Source organism: Gavialis gangeticus, unplaced genomic scaffold (genome assembly GCF_001723915.1).
Source record: "Gavialis gangeticus isolate Ggan-Ray unplaced genomic scaffold, GavGan_comp1, whole genome shotgun sequence".
NCBI lineage: Eukaryota > Metazoa > Chordata > Crocodylia > Gavialidae > Gavialis > Gavialis gangeticus.
This window is the reverse complement of record NW_017728992.1, coordinates 34,539,034-34,549,839: the sequence shown is the minus strand read 5'-3', so window position 1 is coordinate 34,549,839 and position 10,806 is coordinate 34,539,034.

Below are 10,806 nucleotides of genomic sequence, written 5' to 3'. Positions count from 1 at the left end.
CACAGAACTGGACACAGTACTCCAGCTGTGGCCTAACCAGTGTCGCGTAGAGGGGGAGGATCACCTCCTTGTCCCTGCTAGAGATGCACCTGTGGATGCATGACAAGGTGCGGTTAGCCCTTCCAACTGTGACCTCGCATTGTCGGCCCATGTTCATCTTGGGTAGATTGCCAGGGTCTCTAGCCCCCCGCTCAGTCCTGATATCATTGCTTAGAACAATAGGGAATTTAAGCCCCTACCCAGGTGTGTGAGGACAGTCACATAGGCAAAGGGAGCAGGTTCCCCCCTCCTTCAGGAATGTATTCAGCTCAGGTTACAACATAGAGTTACCTGAAGCAGACGGAGCAGGGGTGTCTTCCCTCTGCAGTGACCATGGTAACCAAATTGTCAGATAGGTAATATGCCTGATAGCAGAGTTTGGGCACAGACTGAGATGTCATTCTGCCATAGGCATGTCCCCATAAGTGGGAATGCGCATTCCCTGGAGACAATGAACAGTGGCACAAACATATGCCACTGCTTGTTGTCCCTGGGGAATGCCCCTGCATGTGAGCTCTGGCATGCAGCCAGTGCCCCAAGTAGGGTAGAGGAGGCTGGGGCCAGCACACAAGCGGGCCCCAATAGCCTTACCTGGGGTTCTAGGGACCTCCCAGGGCTCCAGAAGTGGTAATCTGGGCACATGAAACCCGGGTAGTAGCTAGAGCATGGCTCTGGCCAGCTAGGCTCCAGTTTTGGGTGGTGCATGCTGCTGCCACATGCACTGCCCCACTTTTGTCTGGCATGGGTTTTGACACCCAGTGTGAAAAAACCCAAGTGAACCTCCCCCCCTCAAAAAACCCCCAAACAACTCAGGCAAATGCCTGTATGTATGGTATATGTGTTTTGCAGCACCATGATCCTGTCTGTGGTACCACAAATGACACATGCACACTCATGGAGAGACTCCCTATAAGCAAAAAATCTTGTGGTTTTAGTAAGTACGCCCAAATGCCTTAAATACCACACTCTTGTCTAGTGTCAAGATACCCTGCCAAGCCTTATCCACTTCAATTTGCCACATAATCCTTAGCTGGTAGCAACCTCCATAATCAAGAAGAAGAAAACATTAAATTTGCCCTGCCAGCAGATTCAACAAAGAACCCAAAGCTGAACCATCAGTGCTCAACAGACTCATCAGAAAATCTTGAAAATGTCTTCTACATACAACTGATAAAGATGTTTAGCTTTGGTGACTCCAAAAGTCTCCTGTGTTATGGCATGTGAAACTGTTTACATTTGCAACTCTGCATGATGTTCAAGTTTAAGTCCTAAGAGGAGAAAGGAAGGAGAATAGCAGAATAAAGACACCGGACTTCAGAAAGGTTTTACCAAAATCAGGGAGCTAGTGGGCAGGGTCTCCTGGCAGGCAAGCCTGAGGGGGGAAAAGGAGTCCAAGCAAGCTGGCTTAACTTTAGGGAAGCCCTTCTAAGGGTGCAGGATCAAGCTAACCTGATGTAACAGAAGAATGGGAAGTGCAACAGGAGGCCAACCTGGCTAGACAGCAATCTCTTTAATGAGTTGAAACTCAAAAATAAATCCTATAAAAGTGGAAACTTGGTCATATTACTAAGAAAGAGTATATGAGCATCGCATGGGCATTCAGGAAGAAAATTTTAAAGGCCAAGGCATAATCTGAGATGTAATTGGCAAGGGACATAAAAATAATAAAACTAGAATTCTGCAAGTATGTCAAAAGTAATATGAAGAACAGAGAAACCATAAGTCCCTTAGTGTAGAAAGTGATCTAGTTATGGATGAAGCAGAGAAGGCTGAAGAATTTAATACTTTTTTTACTTTAGGTGTTGCAAGTAGGAGGTTGTGTTACCAGATTACAAGTGCACTTGGCATCAAAGACAGGGAAGGAGACATACATCTTAGAGTAGTAGAAGAATATGTGAGGGATTACTTCAATATTTTCAAGCTGGCTGGGCTAGATGGGATGCACCTTAGGATACTGAAGGAATTGCCTGAGGTCATTTCAGTTATGTACTGTCCTCTTTGAGAACTCATGGAGGTAGGGTGAGGTCCTGGATGGTTGAAAAGAGGCAAATATACTGCTCATCTTTAAGAAGGGGGAAAATGGAAGATCCATGGAATTACAGACAAGTTGGACCGTTCTCAATACCTGGAAAGATCATGGAGCAGGTCCTCAAGGAATTCACTGTGAAGTATCTGGAGAAAAAACAGGCAATCAGGAACATCCAGCATGGTTTCACCAAGAGCAAATACTGTAAGGTGGATATTATAAATGGTTAGATTGTGATGCTCAATGAATAGTATCAGTGGCTCAATGTTTAGATGGGAGGAGGAATCAAATGGGTTTCCCTGGGATCTGTCATGGATACAGTATTATTCAACATCTTTATTAATGATTTATGATAAGACTAAGTTCATGCTTAGCAAATTTGTGCATGGTACAAGCTAGATAGAGTTGCAGAAACTCTTGAGGGCAGGCCTAAGTCAAGAATGACCTGGATAGACAAGCAAAGTGGTCCACAATTAAATGAGACTCAACATGGACAAGTGCAAAGTCCTATGCTTGGAACAGAATAATTGCATGCACAAATAAAGACTGGGGAAAGTCTGGTTAGGCTGCAGTACTGCAGAGAAGGATCTGTGATTCACAGTAGACAATCAACTGAATATAAGCCATCAGTGTGCTCTTGTTGCAAAAGAAAAAGGCCAACAGTATACTGGGTTGTATTAAAAGTAGTGTCACTTTTAAATCATGGGAAGTGATTATTCTGCTCTGTTCAGCACTAGTGAGGCCTCACTTGGAGTACTGTGTCCAGTTTTGGGCCCCATATTGCAATACAGATGTCCAGCAGAGATCAAATATAAACAAAACTAGAAATCTGGAAAGCAAGACTTTTGAAGAAAGTCTGAAAAAACAAGGGTTATTTAGTCTGGAGAAGAGAAGACTGAGCGGAGGATTTGATAAATCATCAAATACCTGAAGGGCAATTATAGAAGGCATGGAGATGGGTTTTTCTCTGTGGCTGTACAGGACAGTATGGGAGGCAATGGCATCAAGCTTCAGCAGAGGAAATGTAGAATAGGAGGAAACAAGGGTGGTCAGGCATTAGAATAGGTTAACTAGCCAAGCTGTGTAATCTCTATTTTAATAAAGTTTTCAAAAATAGGTTGCATAGGCACTTGGCTGGGATGGTTTAGTCAGAAACAATCCTGCCGTGAGCAGGACCTTGTGAGATGCCTTCCAGCCCTACCTTCCTATGATTCTATGATGCTGTTTTTATACAGTAGCTCTATACAGTGTTATGTGGCTTTAAACAAAAAAAAACCCATACATTTAAAATTGTTGAGTATGACATTTATAGAATTGTGCAGTAAGTGTATTGCAGATTTCTGATTATCCTCTTTTGCTTTCATTATATTTCTTTAATTTCCTCTCCTGCTATTTTAGAACTAATTAATAGAAAATTCAATACCCAAAATATGTACATGTATCTGTAAGAAATGATGCTGGGAAAGAAAAATCATTCTAATTTTACAATGCTAGGCAAAAACAAGTTAATTTTTGTTATGTTCTCCACTCAATGCATTCCTTCATAAAATAGCTGAAATACTATAATATAGTGGTGCTAAATGTTTTTTGTCTGGTGGGTCAGATGGGTAGTGCCCAGTCTGTCTATGGGCTGAATCTGGCTGGTAATCCCAGGCCAGGCATGGGCGGGGGGGCATATGACTGCATGGAGCTGGGTAAAGGGCAGCCTGGCCCCAATCTAGCCATGTGAGGGAAGAGGGAATGGCCTAGCCAGGCAGGGGGCATGGCCCAGGCCCAGTTTGGCAGTGAGGAAGGGGGCATGGCCCGCCTTGGACCCACTACTCATGGTTTGTGGCTTGGCAGCCAGAGAGGATGCAAGTATTATGTGCCACTGCAACCCTGCCACCAAATTTCCTGACCCATGGAGAACTCCACAGGCCAGATGTCACAGCTTCATGGGCTGCATTTGGCCCATCGGCTGGAGATTAAGCATCCCTGCTATAACACATTCATTACCCTATTTTTACATCCACTCCAATTCCATTGTAGGTATTGAACCCATATTATTCATTTGCTTCAACCATCTTGGTCTGGCTTGTTGGAACTTGCAGTGAATCAAATTAAACTGTTGATATGCCCCTACAAGCACAAATTATAACCTAATGCAGGGTTTATGATCTGTCTTATCCAAGGGGCTATCTTATTTAGGAACAATGCAGTTCTTGCTTGTCCATATGTTGCTAAACCAGAGGCATCATCTTTTGCAATTTTATGTATTAATATGGAGTTCCTAAGAAGCTAATGAAATGCCAAACCTGTTTAACAGGCAAGGTTCAAAACAGCTTTCAAGGAAATAGTCTTCCCTAGAAATATTTTCCATTTAGATTTTTCACATTGCTACTAACCATGGCTTGTTTATGGATATAATTTGGATTCCTCATTTGTTAATTTCTTTCCATTAGCATTTTAAGTGACCATCTATCTAGGAGTACTGCTTCTTCATCTTTGATGTGTTTTGCTGACACCAGGGGAATTTCACACATGTAATAAGTGTGGAATATGCAGGAGGGAACCATCATGTGGCTAGAGGGAAAAAAAAGTGCCTTTTCAGACAGAAGAACCTAGGAAGGAAAATGTGCTGGCAAAAGTCATTCTGTGAATAAGAAAAACAGCATGCTGAATATTTACAGTATATTCACTCCATGATTTATTGGAGTTTACAGTTGTGGGATGGGCACATTCTCTAAGGTACTGTATTGCCTGGAGCCTACACATTGTTCCATGTTCTTACATCTTTTTCAGACTACTTTTAAAGTGCACTAGATATATTTGCTAACCTTTCTTGTTCTTTGAAAGACAGAACCACAGGAACAATCTGGTACATTTATGTGCAGATGGATGTTAAAAATAACAATGCCTACTAGCCTATGTGAATTCACCACAAATGCATTAGCAATGACTGGTAGATGCTATATATATAGTAAGTGAGAAGAATATTAATACTTTGTTATTAATACTTTGTTATTACTAAAAGTAATGGCTGATTGGAGGATAGCATCATACATGTAGTACAGCATCACTAGAAGAAATGATAAAATTTCCTGTGGCATTGGAGGTCTGTACTTTTAAGGACAGAATGTGTGGGGAAAGCACTGAGACAACACCTTTATTCTTATGCACAGTGGTAGGAACCAGACAAATTAAAGTACAGTTCGTACTTTTAGTGTTTATTGATCACTGAATATCAAGTGGCACCATGGGTGTGGTTTGAATCCACAAAGAAATGATCATTGAACACCACATATTGATTTCTTGCCAAGATTTGGAAGCATGAAATTTCAGAATAGCTAACTTATCTAACAACTAGCCTGTCTTCATTCCTTTTACTATATTTTTATTAAGGGTTACCTAAAGGCACCAGACAAAATAGAGGGGTCACTGTGCATGGCTCTATACATAAACACAGTAATTTAATCCTTGCCCCAGAGCAGGGTTACCAAATGCGCCCAGCCCTATGAATAGTACAGGACTGGTACACAGGCTGAAAGAATAGTGTGTGGCTGATCCATAAGCTGGATCAGGTACACAAGTTGGCTCCATGTGCTGGATCCATGACCCTGGCCTGTGGGGCATATTTTTAAGTGTTCTAAAGGATTTTAAATCTCTAAAAATCTGAAGAAAGAAAAAGGGTGGAAGGAAGTGTTAACCTGTTATACAGCTGAAGGACAGAGACATATTGATGTAATTGTGTATTGTTTTGTGCGGGTTGTCTCAGATTGGATTGTAAAATCTTCAGCATAGGGACTACTCTCTTACATTCATATAACACCTGTCACAATGGGGTTCTGATCCTTCCTGGAGTCACTTTGTGCACTTTGTAGTACATGTGTATGAGAGTAGCAGAATGATGAAGGCCTCTTGCTCTGAATCTGGAAGGGTGAATTTAATCTTTGTTCTACACTTGTGCTGAAGGCTGCCTTCAGTTGACCCAGTCTTAAATAGGTAGCTAGTCGTTTGGTTCTGGGAGTTTAAGAACCTTGTTTACATACTACACTTAGGAAATGTTTTATTTAGATCATAGGAAGAATTATTATGAGTTTAAAAATTTCTGAGCTGTTGAACAGCAATGCTTACTATAATCTGAATAGCACAAGTCCTGAGTCATCAGAACCATTGAAGACTCTGGTGGTCTTTGGTGCTGTGGGCCTGTCAGTCCCAGTCCCTCTACTGTACTGGAGTCTTGAACAGCTCCAGTATTGTAGGAGGGCTGGGACCAACAATCAACTATTTAAGGGTCCCAATTTCTCTACCACAAACAGTTGATTGTCTGTTTCACTCCTCCCACCTCACTGGAGTCTTGAACAGGCTTGGTGTGGTTGGAGGGCTTAGACAATCAGGATCTAGTGTAGTAGTGAGGGAGTTGAGATCAACAAACGATCAGCTTTTTTGGTTGGTCCTCACTTTGGCACTGCACCAGAGTTTCCTGATCATATTATCTTTGTGGAGCAGTCAGACTTTAACTCCACATTTTAGGTAATACAATGTGGAGATACCCCTCCCTGGAAAAGTTGTAACTTTGCTATGCAGTGGTGGCACTCAGCATACGTTAAGTGCAAAGAACGCATGCTAAGTAGGGCTGTGTGAGGCTTCGGACTGTGCTTTGGATCCGGAGAAGCTTTGGACACTTCAGCATCCAAAGCAGCATATCCGGATCAAAGCTCTGGCTTCATTAGGCTTTCCAAAGTGGTTCAGAGATTCCGAAGTGCTTCGGAAAAGCTTCTGAGCCACTTCAGAGATCCAGCCATAGGGTATAATGGGGAATCAATAAAATATCTATAACTTTGTTGTTTTTTATCTGATCTGGATGAGGTTTGCAGGGGTGGTAGCCTCTGCTGAGGGCATGAGGCCTGCCAACTCCAAGAGGATCAGTGCAGGGATTTGGGGGGAACTGCACCCCAAATTCTTGAAAACAAAACTCATTTCATGTCTATGTGTTACACTACAGTGGGATGAAAACTGTAGGGGTAGTGGCCCCTGGAGAGGCCAGAAAGCCTGCCAAGTTTCAAGAAGATTGGTGCAGGGGTTTGCAGGGAATTGCACCTCAAGCTGCTGACAGGCAAAACTCGCGACATAAATGATCCTGTATGTGTTAAGGCGCAGCAGGGTGAAAGCTGAAAGGATGGTAGCCCCTGCTGTGGCCACAAAGCCTGCCAGCTGTCGAGGAGATAGGTGCAGAGCTTCTAGGTTCTGGGACCCTGCACCAATAGCTGCTGACAGGCAAAACTTGTGACATGGGTGCTTGTGCAACTGTGTCTGTCTTGGGGGGAACTACTGTAGGCGTGGCTGCTAAGCTACTGTGTTACCAGTTACCAATCAATCATGATTCACTCAGGGACCAGCTCAATATACAGTTGCTAGTTAATGTAGCCAGATAATTAGCAACAGTTAACACCTACAAAACCCCACACTAAGGAGAGCAAAGAATCAATATAGACAATCAACTGCCTCAAGACAGAGACAGTCAGTTGCACAAGCACCCATGTCATGAGTTTTGCCTGTCAGCAGCTAGAGGTGCAGGGCCCCAGAACCCCCCTGCACCAATCTCCTCCACAGCTAGTAGGCTTTGTGGCCACAGCAGGGGCTACCATCCCTGCAGCTTTCACCCTGCTGTGCCTTAACACACACAGTGTCACCCATGTCACGAATTTTGCATGTCCGCAGCTTGAGGTGCAGTTTCCCCCAAACCCCGGCACTGATCTTCTTGAAACTTGGCAGGCTTTGTGACCTAAGCAGGTGCAACCACTTCTGCAGTCTTCACCCCACTGTGATGTAATACATATATGTGACATGAGTTTTGCTTTCACGAATTTGGGGTACAGTTTCCCCTGAATCCCTGCACCAATCCTCTTGATATTTGGTAGGCTTCATGCTCTCAGCAGGGCTACCACCTCTGCAAGTTTCATCTAAAGCATACAAAAAACAACAAAATTATAGATATTTCATTTATTCCCCATTATACCCTATGGCCGGATCTCTGAGGTGGCTCTGAAGCTTCGGAGCTGCTTTGGCAGGATCAAAGCGGGAACCCAATCCAGAGCCCCAGATTGGATCCCTGGCATCCATAGAGGCCAGATCCAAAGCCGGATTGAATAGCTGCCTACTTGCACAGGCCTAATGCTAGGTGTAACATGTGGCAAGGCCCTAAGGTGGTTAGGTATGGTACTAATTAAATCACTCCCTTGTTTGTTGTTGGCTACCAAAACTTATGCTCCCTCTATGGGCTGCTAGGCTTAGGACAGTCATTTGACCTTCTTACTGTAATATCTACTAATAACAGAAAGGCTTTATTCAGCAAGGTAATGACCACAACATTTTCTATCACCTAAGAGGCAGACATTTCAATTAGTGGTTGACCATCTGATTAATCCCACTAAACACAAACAAACATGTGGTTCACTGAGGAGTACTCAGGTTTATGACTACAATGCAACTTTAAGCAGAAAATGGGTGCTATATAGCCTCACAATATAAAATGTTATATTTTATATTTTCATTAGGGACATTACAGAATCAGTTTTGTGATGTGATAAAGAAAATATGTAATGTCACAGAAAGTGTCCCAGGGATTCCATTTATATCTCTTGTTTCTCACTCACCCCTTTTCTATCCTTGTAAAAGCACCATGTATCAAAGTAGCCTAAACATTATACTGAGTTGTCATTGTTAGAGCATTCATTTTGTTCTGTATATATTTTAAACCTGGTTCTTCCATTTCTTTCTATTTCACTCCTTTTATCTCTTTGTCTGATATGATGTATGCCAGGCAAACACTTGCAATAGTTGACGGGTCTATTACACTTGCTTTTTTCTTTTCCCTTGTCCAAGGTTCACTCTTCTGACTCCCCAAACAACTTTTACTTAGGCTCATTGTTACATACTAACTTAGCAATATTAGTTTGATACTTAACTTTTGATCCTAAACAAACTGAACTTCCCTCCTGTCATAAATATAGACAAGGTAACACAGTGATGTACTTACATGTGTATCTTATTAGGAAAGCTTCTCCAGCTCTTTAAGCAAAGGAGTAATTGTTGCCCTCTTATGTGCCATTGGGGAATTCTTTCAGAAGCTGAAGAGGTAATGCCAAGGAAGTAAAGTTAATAAAATTAGCACTGTGACAGATAAAATGCTTATAACAGTCATTTAAAAGCACTGAATTAAATGCAAATGAGTCAATGGATGAAGTGTATGTTACTCTAAATCCTGAGAGACTGCATCTAGTCAGGAAAAAAAAGGAGACTGTCTCCTGTCCTATGATTTCCTCCAGGGTAAAGACAGAGTAGGAGCAATGTCAAAATGACTTGGTCATCTCAGTTAGAGACGAAAGGGTGCCTCACTGTAGATGGGTGAGTCTTGTCAGAGGAGGAAAGTTAAACATGTGAAATATAATTGCCTGGGCAACTTGGATATCAGTGCCAAAGACAGGTAGATTCAGAATTTGAAATGGACATGGAATTTCACTTAACTCTAGAATATTATGTCTATAGTGGGAACTGTCAAGAAACAGCTGTCCAAGTCTAGCCAGGTATACTATAGGTGGTGCTAATGTCAATGCTAAGCTACTGCTCTGGGAGAGGAATCTAGGACACCCATAAGAACCCATGAGTTCTAGAAGACACATTGAATTGCATTGGGACAGAGATAACAGTTACAGAAGATGATTTCAAAATACCTAAACTGGACAGTGGAAGTAACCATGAGCACATAAATATGTAATTAAGTAACTGCTAAGGAATTAGAGGGATGAATTCAGGTTATTTTAGAAGATATATACAGAACCACATGTTCTGGAGCAGAGGAAGAGGAACTGTCATATGTAAGAGATAATCACTGTAGTAGGTCATCTGTTGACTTATCCTGTTAGCAGGTCCCATAGTCCTACTGCGAGATGATGACTCATACTGGCAGGTATGCCTTATTAACTGTACCCAGGTTACAATGGATGTGGGAGTGGCTGTCTGGGCAGAAATCTAAACCAACAGGTGTCTTGAAGGGGGAAGTTTAGGAACAGTCAAATCTTGGCTACAGTGTTGGACTGCATTACTGTTTCCACTGTGAATAAAGCCAAATCTCAGTGGTGGAAGAATTTGGATAATATTTGGTGCTGAGAAAAGGTAAGATTGCTTCCTCTCAGATACATAGAATCATAGAATCATAGAAGTAGGGTCAGAAAGGACCTTATAGATCTTCAAGTCTAACCCCCCTCCAGGGCAGGAGAAAAAACTGGGATCAGATGATCCCAGCTAGGTAGGCATCAAGCCTCCTCTTAAAGACCCCCAGGGTAGGAGCCAGCACCACTTCCCTTATGATGTGAAGTAGTTCTTATGGATGTCTAATCTAAACCTACTCTCCAACAACTTGTGGCCGTTATTCCTTGTTATGCCAGAGGGCGCTAGGGAAAACAAGGTCTCTCCCAAACCCTTCTGGTCCCACCTAGTGAGTTTATAGACTGTCACCAGGTCCCCCCTCAGCCTTCTCTTGTGAAGTCTCTCATTGTAGGGTCTCTCATTGTAGGGTCTGCCCTGTAGTCCCGGGATCATGTGCGTGGCCCTCCTCTGGACCCTCTCAATGTTGTCCACATCCCTCCTGAAGTGGGGCACACAGAACTGGACACAGTACTCCAGCTGTGGCCTGACCAGTGTTGCATAGAGGGGGAGGATCACCTCCTTGGCCCTGCTAGAGATGCACCTGTGGATGCACG